Source organism: Rattus norvegicus, chromosome 16 (genome assembly GCF_036323735.1).
Source record: "Rattus norvegicus strain BN/NHsdMcwi chromosome 16, GRCr8, whole genome shotgun sequence".
In the NCBI taxonomy this organism is placed as follows: Eukaryota; Metazoa; Chordata; class Mammalia; order Rodentia; family Muridae; genus Rattus; species Rattus norvegicus.
The window spans coordinates 37820856-37836329 of record NC_086034.1 but is presented as its reverse complement, the minus strand read 5'-3'; the positions used below and the strand labels follow the sequence as shown (position 1 = coordinate 37836329).

The following is a 15474-nucleotide window of genomic DNA, read 5'->3' as shown; positions in this document are numbered from 1 at the left end:
TGAAGCATTCATTGCTTAGCTAACTATGCAAGCATTCTGTCACCATTACTGTCTGTTGAGCCCTGTTTATACTCTCTTCAAACATCCTTCCATGGGGCTGGCCTCAGCAAAACACCACTGTGAGGCAACCTCACCACTGAGTCTCTATCAGCTGATAGATCCAGAAACTTCCACTTCAGCCCCCATATGGATATGTTAACAAGGAAAATCCGTGAAATGCCAGCTACTTAAAAAGATGGAATTGTACCACAAAATGAAAGTTTACGCTCTGTAAGCATTAGATCAGAGGTTTACAGACATAAGGTTATGATGAGAACGGCTCTAGACATTTGCGTCATTAGGATGGTCTACCTCTTCCAGAATGAATATGATTTCAGAAGTTATACTAATATGGCTTTGTCCAATATTAATATTTAACCATATTGTGTTTAGCTAAAATGTTATTTTGTTTGGAAAAAAAACCATCTACGGTTGCAAAAATTGATGAGAAACCCTATTAGAGTCAGCCTGCTTTTACAAGTGTCTGAAAAATTGGTTGTTGCTATTTTCATAAAACTCAAATTTAGGGTGATTTTCCAAGATTACCTAACATTCCAAGGTTTTAGCCAACATTTTCTTCCGTCAGCCATACACACTAACACGGTAGAGTCGGGTCAGGGTTAAGGGTAGCATTGGCCTGTATTGTGTTTTAGGCTGACCCACCTTACCTAGTGAGCCACAGGCCTGCCTGGGTTAAGAGGGAGACTGTTTAAAAACAAATGCACATATTAAACTTATACATAAGGATTTTTAAATTACTCAAAAGGTTAAGTACCTCTTCTTTGGAACATAGCTTCACTTCTATTAAAAGTCCTGACTTTCCTTACACAAATATAAAAAAATAAATTCTAGAGTTTATATGGAAGCACAAAATACTGCAAACAGCTGAAGCAATGCTGAGAGGAGTGTGGGGATACCATTATGCCTGAGTTCAAGCAATACCACAGAGCCACAGTCCGACGACAACAAATGTGGACTGGCACAGAGACAGGCACGTAATCCAGTGTGGATGAGACCTTGCTTCGTTATTGAATGCTGTAGGTGGCACTTTGCTCCAGAACAAACCCGCCGGATTCCCTATAACTAAGAATGAAGGCTGAAGAGCAGACAGCCTCTTTAACAGGCGGTGCCAGGGAAACATGCAGTAGAACGAAACTAGATCCACACCTCTCATCCTGTTGGTGGAAAACATAGGGGAAACACTTCAAGATTCGAGCTTAGGTAATGACTTCCTGGACAGGATTCTAATGGCTGAGGAAGTAATAGTGGGGTTTGACAAATGGGACTGAAAGAAACCCAAAAGCTTCGAAGCAAAGGAAACAATTGCCAGAGTTAGGAGACAGCCTACAAAACGGGACCAAACCTTTACTTGCCATCCATCTGACAAGAAATTAGTGTCTGGAAATTTAACATCTAGACTGTGTAAAGATTAGAGCATAAACACTAAAATGGCAGGCAATATAGCCAGTAAATGGGCACGTGAATTAGACACAAAATATCCATGGGGTTGATTTTACAAATTAGCTTCTAGGAGAAAAATAACTTGGACATCTAGTAGAGACTTAAATCTTGGGTTGAATTTCATCTCTGTACTAAGATATATCAAGAAAGGACTTTGACTAGACAAGAGTTGGTGAGGAATCAACTTTATAATTATCATGTGCCTCGTTAATGATGACAAGGTATGGAATGTGAGAGTGATGTCATCTTTGTTTTGCTTTGCTTTGCTTTGCAAAACAGGGTTTCTTTGTGTGGCCTGGGCTGTCCGGGAACTAGCTCTGTAAACCAGGCTGGCCTTGAACTCGTGGAGAGATCTGACTGCCTCAGCCAACGGAGTGCTGGGATTAAAAGTGAAAGGAATTCTAAAACATTTCCTTTATTTTCTGAGATTATAATATATTACATTAATATTATAACATCACATCTCCCTTCCCTTCCTGTAATCTCTCTCATGTGCTCCTCTTTTTGCTATTTTTCAAATTCATGGCCTCTCTTTTCATTATTTGTTGTTGTACATGCATATATGCATACATATATGCATGTATACACACATATACACAACACACACATACATATATGCATGTATACACACATATACACAACACACACATGCACACACACGCACACACACACACACATGTACACATTTCTTATTCTGAAATTTATTGAGGATGCAGTTTTAAATAGTTTAGATCATAACTGTGGTAAATGCTTTTGCCTTTGAAGACATGAGGTGGAAAGCCCAGTGGTGGGGAATAGCCCAATGGTTAGAGTATTTGCCTGGATGAAAGCCTGGTGCAACATTTGCATCTGAAACTGAGAGCTAAATCAGGCAGACCTAGGAGCTCGAGAGCCAGCAAAATGGTGAGCGCCAGTGGAGGGCCACAGAGAAAGCCATCTCATGTCAACTTCTGGCCTCTGCACATGCGCACAAAGGCACCCATGGCTGCTTGTACATACAAACACCACATGCCCAGAAAAGAAAGCTGAGATATTAAAAATATGATGTAACCATATGTTATCATATTTGTAATAAAGCTGTATTACTTCAGGTTATCAGGTAATCTTTGGATCTTCAGTCATTTTTCAAATGTGTTTTGTCGTCAAGTGGTCAGAATCATAATATTGAATTCTCTTATTCAGAGGCTGATTATTTAACAATATGAAATCTCTGTTGTGTTTCATTATTTCTGAGTTCTCACTTATTCTGACCACTCCATTTTAAAAACATGCCACTGGTAGTGACACACGGAAACTGAGAAGAGGTAAATTAACTCTTTTACTGACTGAGGGTGTGTGCGTGTGTGTGCGTGTGCGTGTGTGCGTGTGCGTGTGTGCGCGGGTGTGTGTGAGTGTGTGCGTGTGCGTGTGTGCGTGTGTGTGCGTGCGCGTGTGCGTGTGCGTGCACACGCGTGTGTGTGCATGTGTGCGTGTGTGCGTGTGTGCGTGTGTGTTGCGTGTGTGTGTGCGTGTGTCCATGTGTGTGTACGTGCGTGTGTGTGTGCGTGTGCGCGGGTGTGTGTGCGTGTGTGCGTGTGCGTGTGTGCGTGTGCGTGTGTGCGTGTGCGTGTGTGCGTGTGTGTGCGTGTGTGTGAGTGTGTGTGTGAGTGTGTGTGTGCCTTGTGTGAGTGTGCGTGTGTGCGTGTGTGTGCACGTGTGTGTGTGCGTGTGTGTGCGTGTGTGCGTGTGTGCGTGTGTGTGCGTGTGTGCGTGTGTGTGCGTGTGTGCGTGTGTGTGTATGCGTGTGTGCATGTGTGTGCATGTGTGTGTGAGTGTGAGTGTGTGTGCGTGCGTGTATGTGTGTGCGTGTGCGTGTGTGCGTGTGTGCGTGTGCGTGTGTGCCTGTGTGTGTGCGTGTGTGCGTGTGTGTGCATGTGTGTGCGTGTGTGTGTGTGTGTGTGAGTGTGTGTGTGTTTGCGTGTGTGTGCGTATGTATATGTGTGTGCATGCGTGTATGTGTGTGCGTGTGTGTGTGCGTGTGTGCGTGTGCGCGTGTGTGCATGTGTGCATGTGTGTTTGCGTGCGTGTATGTGTGTGTGAGTGTGTGCGTGTGTGTGTGCGTGTGTGTGTGTGCATGTATGTGCGTGTGTGTGTGAGTGTGTGTGAGTGTGTGTGCGCGTGTGCATGCGTGTGTGCATGTGTGTGCGTGTGTATGTGTGCGTGCGTGTGTGCGTGTGTGCGTGTGTGCGTGTGCGTGTGCGTGTGTGTGGTGTGTGTGTGCGCGTGTGTGTGTGTGAGTGTGTGTGTGTGCGTGTGTGTGTGTGTGACTTTGCACTAGTTCCTCAATAAATCCTTAATTAATTAATTAATTAGTTTCTCAATCCATTTTTATCTTCTGGCCCTTATCACATCTAATCAAACCCTGATTATAACAAAGGTAATTTACCAACAATCACGTTGTATTAAAAGAAAAGGTAAATTGGAAAATCAGTACCCACACCAACTCCACCTGGTTATATTATTTTAGCCTCAAAAGTGTTTGAAAGCCACAGCTGTTGATGCTGTTTTTGATTTGCCAGACCCTCTCACAGTCTGCTTACTTCGTCTTGAACATGGCATTTGTAGCACATTAAAGTTTGGCAAGCTTAATCCTACCTAACCACAGACGAATGTGAATGTACTAAAAAAATATAAAAATATATTTTAGCCAAAGCCATTACCAAGTATATATTTGTTGGATTTGACTAAGAACCTCTAATTTGTTCATGTACACTTGGCATCCTTTCATTCTGGGTGATGACTGCAATTTATATATTATGTGTCCAACAGCTGATTAAAGTGCTAAGGAGGAGACAGAGAGAGAGAGAGAGAGAGAGAGAGAGAGAGAGAGAGAGAGAGACAGAGAGGGAGGGAGGGAGGGAGGGAGGGAGGGAGGGAGGGAGGGAGGGAGGGAGAGAGAGAGAGAGAGAGAGAGAGAGAGAGCTTGCAATCCTGTTCTCCTGAGGACTGACATTCCTTGAGCATTTCCAGGGAGCTACTATAGTGGTTTTCCCATTCTCTTCCTCTGTCCCACACTGAAAACATGGATGAGTAATCTTCCTCTTCCTCTTCCTCTTCCTCTTCCTCTTCCTCCTCTCCCTCTTCTTCTTCTTCTTCTTCTTCTTCTTCTTCTTCTTCTTCTTCCTTCTTCTTCCTTCTTCTTTCTTCTTCTTCTTCCTTCTTCTTCCTTCTTCTTTCTTCTTCTTCTTCTTCTTCTTCCTTCTTCTTCTTCTTCTTCTTCTTCTTCTTCTTCTTCTTCTTCTTCTTCTTCTTTCTTCTTCTTCTTCTTCTTCTTCTTCTTCCTTCTTCTTCTTCCTCCTTCTCCTCCTCCTCCTTCTCCCTCTCCTCTCTCTCTTCCCCCACCCTCTCTCTCTCCTGCCATCTCACAAAAGACTCTACCCTTAAACATTTTCCTGGCAACAGCTTCATTTCTCATTTCTTGAGCAAAATCTACATCCTCTGGTTCCCAAGCAGTGCTAAGCTCAACCCAACACCTCTAATGCTCCAATACAACAATGTTCTTCAAGCTAGAGGCCCCCACCATCCACTGAGGCACAACAGGAGATTCTTGGGCAGCAATGCATGATACTCAGTGGAACATCCCTTCTCCAGAACTGTGCACCACAGATAATATTCCCAATAAGTTAAAAACAGCCTCCTATATTTACTTCATGGCATATAGAGTGGGAAACGGAGGAATTCTGTAATTGCTATTGTGTATAACCAAAGGGAAAGACCACTTTCCAGAGATACAGAATTAACAATCCCCTTGATTTAGCTCTCCATCCCACAAACACATTTACCAACAGGGAAGATGTTTTAGTGTCTCCCCAAAAGGGCATCTGATGAATAATAATAATAATAATCATTGAGTATAAATTTACCCAAATCCTGAAGGTAAATTGGATTTATTTCTGTCAAGAAACTACAATGTTTTAGTGTCTTCAAAACAAAAACAAATCCCCCTCCCTAACAACGCCTCACTTGCTCAATCATTCAACAGTTGGCGATTTCCATGAACTTACCACACTGTCTTGACATTGTTCCCTTCAAGGAGCGAGATGGTATGTAAACATGCATATCACAGGCCCTCATATGTGGGAAGCCATGAACAAAAGAAAATTTCCTTTTTCTCCTCAAAGAATTACCCTTGAACTATTGGTTAACACAAACAAACATGCAAACAAAAGAACATAACTGTTTCCGATTCATTGTCATTACTTCCTAAAGCGCTCCTTTTCCATTGTTATGGACTATGACAAACTACCGAGCCAGGAAGAGCAAGCCACACTAAGGCAGAGTTGTGGGTTGTGACTCGGTTCACCATTTATTTTATTGTTGTTGTAGAAAGGGAGAGGAAAATGTCAGTGAAGCATCCTGGTGTTAAAGGGGTATATTAACTATTTGTTTTTATTATTGAGACCAAAAAACAAAAACTAAACAAACAAAAACCAACTAACAAATAATAACCCATGGAAGAAATGAATTATTCTGGTTCAAGGTTACATTGTACCATGGCATGTAGGCATGGTGGCAGGCGTCTGAGACACCTGGTTACAGCCCAAGGCAAGGCACAAAGGACACGGTAACCTACACACTTCCTCCTTTTTATTCCGTCCTGGACACCATCAGCCTATGGAACGCTACCCCCACTTTTCAAGTGGATCAACCTATCTCAGCTAAAGCTCCCTGCGAACACCCTCAGACATAACCAAAGGTATGTCTCCTCGGTAATTCTACATCTGGGCAACTTCACAACCAATATTAACTACCAAGTCTGTTATATCTACACACAGAGAGAGTCACACATGAACTTGGGTAGGAAATGTTGCTAAGGTAAACAGCTTTGCAATTATTTATTGCCTTCTCTGGTTGTTTTACTGAATGTAACTTTCATTTATGAGCAATAATTCATACAATTGTGGACAGCCTTAAAGTCTGTTTCTGGTCCAGTTTACAGAAATAAAATTTGTATTTCCTTCCTTCCTTCTTTCCTTCCTTCCTTCTTTTCTACTTGAGTTCTAAGACCAGGTCATATACAGAGGGGAAGCCAATCTTGAGGTATATGTTCTCAGGTAACACGTTTCATGATCCATGCCAATTGTGACCCATACCATGCCCAATCCATACAGGTCAAGAGACACCCAGAAGAGACAGATTCCTGTGTAAACACAGATGTGAAGTGATTTCCCATCGACAATATTTAAAGACTCAGCTCTGACCTCTACTGGACATGTTATTAAAATACAGCAGCAAACATCCAGGATTTTTTTTCTTTCATTCAGTCATTTTTAATTAAAAAAAAAAAAAATTAGTATCTATTCATCTTAGGTTAACATACATAGTTCATAACACACTTAGGTTCATTGTGATATTTTAAAATATACATGTCAGTGTACTTTGTTTTCAATTATTCTCCTCCCCCACTGCCCTGGCCCATGTTCCTTGCCCCTGCCTGGCTGGTTCCCCTCTTTCCCAGACAGTGCTTCCTCGTGTATTCACTTAAATGCTTTTTATAAAAAGTAAATAAAATAAATAAATAAATGCCATTTATTATATATATAGGTATTATAAATGGGGACTATAATGGGAAAAATGCTTTCTGTCTTGAACTACCAAGACTACTACATTTATACTGTAAACATTAAAAAGCCCTGTGTGTGGGTTATGACATTTTGGGGAGTCACATCTAAGATATCCTGCATGTCAGAGATTTATATTATGATACATACCAGTAGCAAAATTACACTTATGAAGAAGCAATGAAAATAATTTTATGGTTGGGGGTCACCACAACTGGAGCAACTGTCTGAAAGGGTCACAGTGTTAGTTGAGAACCACAGTCCTATTACAATAGAGGGCAGAAAGTGCTTGATAAATTTTATTGTTGGTTTCTTTGAAACTGGATGTCTCGTAACCCATGCTGGCCCTGAACTTCCGATTCCCGCCTTCACCCACCAAGGGCTGGGATTACAAGCAGGTACCACTACAGGAATCTGAAAAAGAAGGGCCAGGTAAAGGGGACGAGGAAGCAAGAATCCTAACAAAGTGATATTTCATTCTCCCCCCACCCCCGTTCTCCCCGTATGGTAAGTCACAAATGAGTTAAATAACGCAGCATGTTGGAGGCAGCACCTTTTTTCTCTGGTAGTTACTGTAGGGTTTGGAATCTGCCAGACTTGTGTTCCAACTCTGTCGGCCTTCATCACAGAAAACAACCAAACAAAAACACCAACAACAGCAGCAAAGAACAAAAACAAACAAACGAAAACCCCCCAAATCCTCCTCATTAAAAACCAAATGTTTGTACAAAACCACACCCAGATAGCACCTCGCAGGCGTCAAGATGACTCATAAGAGAAACAGGTAATAGGCCAGCAAGGATGTGGTGAGGCCTTTTGGGTGGGAGTGGAGAAGGGCACAGCTGTTGTAGAAAGCACAAACTAAGAACAGAGTTACCGAATGATCTGGCAATTCCTTCTCAGGACGGAGTCGGAAACGGGGACTTGAAGTGAGTTCTACATAGCTCGCATGCTCAGAGCAACGTTGCTGATGGCTACTGCCAGGAGTTTGAAACAACCTACATATGAAAGCAGAAACAAGATGCAGTAGATGCACGGAACAGTATGATTCTGCATCACATGTGCGACAATATGAAGGAACTTAGAGGACGTCGTACTAGACAAATCAGGCACAAGAAGAGAAAGGCTGTGTAGCGCAGTGTGAGGAGAGTCACGTTGATGTCGTGAAGATGGTGCCTCGCAGGTGCTAGAGGTGAGGAGAAGCAGGAAGTTCTCAATGCGCACAGAATCTCAGTGTCACAGAGTGGAATGGTAAGGAAATAGCTGGCGATAGGCACACAAGACAAACGGACTTTGCCCTGAGCTATACTCTTAAAAATGGATAAAATAATAGATTTTATGTGTATAAATTTTTACCACGTTTAAAGCCTTCTAAACATTAGAAAAATAGAAGTGGCTGGGAAACTAAAAACAAAGGCTTAGGGACTGCAGAGACGGCTCATTGCTCTTCCAGAAGATCTGGGTTCAGTTCCCAGCCCCCGGGCACCAGCCAACAACCTCCAGTTCCGGGGATTTGATGCCTCATTTGGTTTCCTCAGGCGCCACATGCAGATGATGTCCACACACACATGCAGGCAAAACACCCATACAGGGAAGATAGATAAAACAAAAATCTCAAACTAAAAAATCGAAAAACCACAAAAGAACATTTATTCATTTCCTGAGGCTGAACTCAGCGCCGCTGTTACGGATTAGCTCCATAACCGTCACAGTCTCCTAGGACCCAGGGCTGAAGTAGTAGTCACTTTCTTCGGCTTGCTGCTCTCGTAGAGACTGTCAAGGGTAAAGTAGGCACAATTAATCTCATGCAGGACACATGATTATTCTTTTATTATTACTAATTTTTTTATTTTTTATTTTTATTTAATCTTTTTTACAGTCCAGATTTTATCCCCCTCCTAGTCCACCCTCCGACTGTTCCACATGTTCCACATCCATACCTCGGCGCCCCCCAGCCCTTCTGTCTCCACGAGGATGTCCCCCCCACACACACCTCACCAGACCTCCCCACTCCCTGGGGCCTCCAGTCTCTTGAGGGTTGGTGCATCTTTTCTGACTGAGTCCAGACCAGGCAGTCCTCTGCTGTCTATGTGTTGGAGGCCTCATATCAACTGGTGTGTGCTGCCTGGTTGGTGATCCAGTGTCTGAGGGATCTTGGGGGTCCGGGTTAATTAGGACTGCTGGTCCTCCTACGGGGTCGCCCTCCTCCACAGCTTCCTCCAGCTTTTTCTTAATTTAACCACAGGGGTCAAGCAGCCTCTGTTTATTGGTTGGCTGTAAATATCTACATGCTCGTTCTAAACACACCCTATTGACCTAAGAAAGCTCCACTGGCCAAGGCAAAGCCATCGGAAGCCAAGAGGTCTACTCTGCCTTTTGCATACACAGGAAAGGGAAGCAGACGCCAGGGGGCGGATGAATAACTTAGATGAATAAATTAGATGGATAATTCAATGCAAACTGAATAAGTTACCCTGCCTTGGAAGTTTCATGATCTGTGACAATTGCCACCAGCAAAGTGTTTATATGGCAACTCACACAGGTCAAGAGACATATAGAGTAAACAGATCTTGGGTAGATACAGGAAAAAAGTAGTTGCATGCCCAAGAAATGTTATTTGTTTACCTGTGAAATAGCAGCAAGGACAAGGTATTCTTCAGAAAATCACTTCCGCTCAGTTCTGTTGTAGGTTTAAGGGACAGTAGGGACATGTTGGAAAATTGAGGTACCTGAGATTCAAGAAGTAGAGCGTAAGCTACTGTTCTCGAGCTCTTTTACCACTACTCGAGTCCTGCATAAAACCAAACCGCGGTCTATAAGATCGATGCAGTTCTATCCGTGGTAAAACACAGCCAATAGCTTAAAAGTATTTATTCCAGGCCGAGTTCCCGTCTCTGGAGCTGCTTTTTACTACAAACAGCAGGTGGCGCTCGACAACAACTTAAGACTAGAATTCCAAGGTTATTTTCATTTTCTTCCTGTTCCTTTATAAAGCAGAACTACCGCGTGTGATAAAAAATAAAAACAAAGTAAAAAACAAACAAACAAACAACAGCAAAAACCAAATCGAGAACATGAGTCTTTACAACCTTGCAGCAAAAGAGAGGACCCAAGAAGCCTGATGACTGGCCAGAATTTCTTAAGTTTCTCTTTGACACTTGGGGATTGATTTCCTTCTGAGCCCAAGGTGTGAGGCTATAAAGGCAACACTGTCGGAGGAAGGGTATATCCACCTGCCTTGCATGGGGGCAAGGGTGGCCGACGAGGGAAGACTCACTCAGGAAGCTCTGATGCTAACTCAAGAATCCTCACACACTAGGAGTGAGGATGGTGGTGGTAAGCAGATTAAATGATGATTTAGCACGCTTTCTTTTTTAAGTATAAAAAGACTTGAAGACCCAGGGAAGGCAGATGCTTGGGGGTGGGGTGGGGTGGGGGTGGTTGGCTGGGAGAGCACCCCCTCAGAGGAAAGGGGAAGGTGGAAGGGGGTGGAGAACTCTGGGAAGGGGAGGAGAACAAGTTTGAAATGTAAATAAGGAAAATAATTAAATAAAGAAAAAAGAAATATTAAAAAAATAAAAAGACGTTAATTTGGGACCTGAGGGAGAGAGTAGAGGCAGAGAAGGGAGGGGAACAGAGAAGTAAAAAAGAGAGAGAGGAAAAGAAAAAGAAGACTGGCCAGGGATACCTGGGGAAGAGAGAGACAGAGACACAGAGACAGAGGCAGAGACAGAAACAGAGACAGAGAGACAGAGAGATTAAGCACACCTTTGAAACAAGAAAGCCTCGAGTGTAGAACTTATTATGCACTCGACCCACGAACAGAGCACAGAGATGTCAGGCGGGTGTCTGCGTTTGCTGTCCTGCACGTCTGGTTCACACCGAGAAGACGCCAAGCGTGCACCTGCCTGTTTGTCTCGTCAACTAACCCCTGGCGCTCAAATACGAATCTAAAAAAAGTCTTCTAGGCACTTGGCTGCTGTGGAGAACCATAGAGTGATCCAAATGACTAACTGTGACTATCAGCCCCGTCTCCGTGGCCTGAGAGACAAATGTTTTCTTACTCATCTTTCATGAATGTGCTCTTTGAATGTAGGTCAGCTGTGACTCGTGGGCTCTGTTGAGCCGAATGCTCTCAAGAAGACGTTGTCTCTCGCACCAGTTTGCTGGTGGTATTTTAAAGTCCTGTGGCAGACCTCTTGTGTGCCCAGGTCACAGTATGGAACAATGGAAGGAGCAGTGGCTTCAGAGACACATTACAGTTTGGCTCTTCAGTTTGATCTCCATGTTTCTATAGGAACCTGACCAGAAGAGAATTCCTTCCTTTAAACTTTTCGTGTTCTCTCTTACCTCCAGCAGGTAACCCAATTTCCCTGAACCTCTGTCCGACCCACAGCAAAGAAGAAATAATAAGACCTATTACAAACTCAGACTGAGAAGTAAAGCAGAGCTGCATCCTCAATGAGATGTCATGGGGTGGGGGGGCTGGAGGGATGGCTCACTGGTTAAGAGCACTGACTGTTCTTCCAGAGGTCCTGAGTTCAATTCCCAGCAACCCCATGGTGGCTCACAACCATCTGTAATGAGATCTGATGCCCTCTCCTGGTGTATCTGAAGACAGCTACGGTGTATTCCTTTTTTTTTTTTTCTTTTCTCCCCCCCCCCCCCCCCGGAGCTGGGGACAGAACCCAGGGCGTTGCACTCGCTAGGCAAGCGCTCTACCATTGAGCTAAATCCCCAACCTCGGTGTATTCCTAAATAAAACAAATAAATCTTTTTTTTTAAGATGTCATTAGAAGGGGTTGGCTGGTGAAATGACTCAGTGAGTATGCATGGACAAGTGCAAGGACATGAGCTCAGATCCACAAAACCCATGCAAAGCCAGACACGAAGCTGTGGTAATTTGAATAAACATGGCACCTAGAAGCTCATATATTTGAATGCTCAGTTACCAGGGAGTTGAACTGTTTGAAAGGATTAGAACAGGGGGCTGGAGAGATGGCTCAGCGGTTAAGAGCACTGACTGCTCTTCCAGAGGTCCTGAGTTCAATTCCCAGCAACCACATGGTGGCTCACGACCATCTGTAATGAGATCTAATGCCCTCTTCTGGTGTGTCTGAAGACAGCTACAGTGCACTCACATACATAAAATAAATAAATATTTTTTAAAAATGTGAAAGGATTAGAACAGTGGTTTTCAACCTTCCTAATACTGTGACCTTTTAAATGGTTCCCAATATTGTGGTGATCCCCCAACCATAAAATTATTTTCTTGTTACTTCATAACTATAATTTTGCTATTGTTATAAATTGTGGTGTAAGCACAGTTACATCTGATAAGCAGCATATCTGATATGCGACCCCTCCCAAAGGGGCCATGACCCATAGGTTGAGAACTGCTGGATTAGAAGGTGTGGCCTTAACAGCAAACCACTGAATTGAGAATAGGACCCCCGTTGAAGGAATCAGAGAAAGAACTGGAAGAGCTTGAAGGGGCTCGAGACCCCATATGTACAACAATGCCAAATAACCAGAGCTTCCAGGGACTAAGCCACTACCTAAAGACTATACCTGGACTGACCCTGGACTCTGACCTCATAGGTAGCAATGAATATCCTAGTAAGAGCACCAGTGGCAGGGGAAGCCCTGGGTCCTGCTAAGACTGAACCCCCGGTGAACTAGATTTTTGGGGGAGGGTGGTAATGGGGGGTGGATGGGGAGGGGAACATCCATTAAGAAGGGGAGGGGAGAGGGGGATGTTTGCCCGGAAACCGGGAAAGGGAATAACACTTGAAATGTATATAAAAAATACTCAAGTTAATAAAAAAAAAAAAGAAAGAAAGAACAGACTCCTTCCCCAAGGCTGAAAGAGGAAGGATGTGGGAAATTCACAATCAACAAGAAGAGGAGCTGAACACTGGAAACGAAATCAGGCAGCAACATGAAGAAGCCGGGCGGAGCACAGCTCCACGTGGAAGGCTCCCTGGCCAGGTAGGAGGGATGATTTAGGCAACATCCGATGCCTTTGCTCAGCTCTCAAGGTGATTATCAGAGGAGATACATGTCGTCTTATTGTGGACCATGGATTAAGCAACACTTGAACCTTCTGTAAGTCATTTTAGGTCACCACAGATTCTGATTTAGGTAGCCTGAGATGTGGTCACTTGAGCTTTTATGATGTTAAGAACAATAAGCAATAAACCCACTGGGGAAAAAAAAACAAAAAAAACAAAAAAAAGGTGTGGCCTTGTTGAAAGAAGAGTGTGGAGATGGGATGAGGTTTCAAAACTCTATGCCGTGCCCATTTTTTTTTTCTCTGCCTGTTGCCTGCAAGTCAGGACAAAGAGTAGAACTCTCAGCTACTTCCCCAGCACCGTGTCCGCCTGCCATGATGATAATGGACTAAGTCTCTGAGACAGTAAGCAAGTCCCCAGTTAAATACTGTCTTTCATAAGAGTTGACTTGGACGTGGTGTCTTTTCCCAGCAATCAAAAGGTAACTAAGACAAGCTCAACCTTGTAATTCCAACAGTCTCATGATGACACGGGAGGCAGAGTCAGGAGAATGAGCTGAGGCCAGTTAGCCTTCTGTGCATGGTGAACAAAAAGAACCTTGGTGTTCTCAACCAACATAGGTGAGAAATGACTCCCGAGGTTGTCCTCTGACCTCTACCATGCACTGTGGTACATGCATGCCTGCACCCACACACAGAAACATGCATACACATACACACAATGATAAAAGATCGTCAAAAAAATCCCACATCCTTCTCTTCAAACTTTAAAATTCTCGTTAAACTTCTCTAAAGCTTAAAGAAAAGGCTAGTCGGATGCTTTTGTGTGAATCTGCCAAAGGCAATGTCCTTGGTGATTTGTGACCATGCTTTGTGACAAATGGTGAGCTCTTGTGGTGTGACCTTAGCAAAAGAAATCTGCTAAGCTGAAGTACACAGCCCAAGTCAGGAACACAAGAAAGAAAAGAGAAGGAGCAGTTGCACAATGGGTCCCTGTAATAGTTGCTCCATCTCTACCCATCTGGAACCTTGAGTCACAACAGGTTAGCCACAGCCCCACGAGCAATAAACATCCTGAGTTGCGAACCTCGCCTTACCATTTCACTTTCATAAATCTCGCTTGCAGAGCACAAGTTGATTTTGTTTATGAAGTGAGTTATGAAGAGAAGATATTTATCATCACAATTAGTACTCTTGTCAAGTTTCTAATCTAGGGAAGCGGGGTTGTTAACACATGATTCTAATGTGTGTGTTTTGCATATGAAGAGAGATCATCCACTCTTTTCAAGGAATGCAGGACAAGGTCTGGTATGTAAGATTAGAATTGGGCCCCTGTTTCTTCCATTCATTTCTGTAGACAGTCAAAATATGTTGGTCCCTGTCTTAGTTTGCTTTCGTATGGCTGTGATAAACACCATGACCAAAAGCAACCTGGGAAGGAAAAGGTTTATTTGGCCTCATGATTTCATGTCACTGTTCATCACTGTGGGGACTGAGAACAGGAAGCTGAAGGCGAGCTGAAGCAGAGGCCGGGGAGGAATGCTACTTCGGATTGCTTCCCATGGCATGGTGAGTTTGCTTTCTTACACAACGACTCAGACCACCTGTGCTATGGAGGCATTGCCCATAGTGGGCGGCTTCCACACATAGCAACCACTAATTAAGAAAATGTCCAGTGGACTAGCCTATTGGCCAGTCTTATAGAAACCTTTTCTCAATGATATCCCCTCTTTCCAGATGACCCAAGCTTATGTTAAGTTGATAAAAACTAACCAGCAAAGACACCAAGGCCAATGGAAAGACGGTCTATAATGAACGAGTATGTAAATATCTACAGTGTTACGATGTCGCCATTTACTCCCAAGGAACATGACAACCAAGAGAGAAGACTTGAGGTGTTGCTGTTCTGCCTTTAAAGGGCTCAGGGATGGAACACCGTGGCAAACCACCCAAGCACACGTTCTCTGATGGCCGAAAGACAGGCATACTGAACACTCAGCACAACTGTAGCAAACACAGGGGGCAAAGAGATGGGTGTCATAACAGTTCTACTCTTGTGGTGTGAGCTCTCCACACTTCATACAATCCTAATGATTCCCTTTCTGACTTGCATGATCAAGGCAGTGAAGGGTTCTGGGTAGGCACTGTCCCCAGTAGCATGACCCTCCCCCTCTTTTCTTGTTTATGGATGCCACGGGCATAATTATGTAGGCTGCCCACAGTTCACCCCTCAAGGTCTAGAGGACAGCAATGACCCCTGCAGAAAGCTATAGGGAAATTGTGTTGCAAGACTGTATGATCACAGTCTACAAAATGTAACTGTCTCTGAAGGGCCAGGGAGATGAGGCACCACACTGAGTC

At 43.7% G+C, this 15474-nt stretch overlaps 1 long non-coding RNA gene across 1 annotated transcript; it reads right to left on the bottom strand.

Annotated features, from left to right (window-relative positions):
• Nucleotides 1-8733: 8733 nt before the first annotated feature.
• LOC102548719 (uncharacterized) lies at nucleotides 8734-11465 on the bottom strand. Its single transcript, XR_360441.3, has 3 exons — nucleotides 10869-11465; nucleotides 9726-9829; nucleotides 8734-8873 (listed from the first exon to the last, which is right to left on the bottom strand). It is a non-coding gene; the product is annotated as an uncharacterized LOC102548719 (long non-coding RNA).
• Between the last annotated feature and the right edge of the window lie 4009 nt (nucleotides 11466-15474).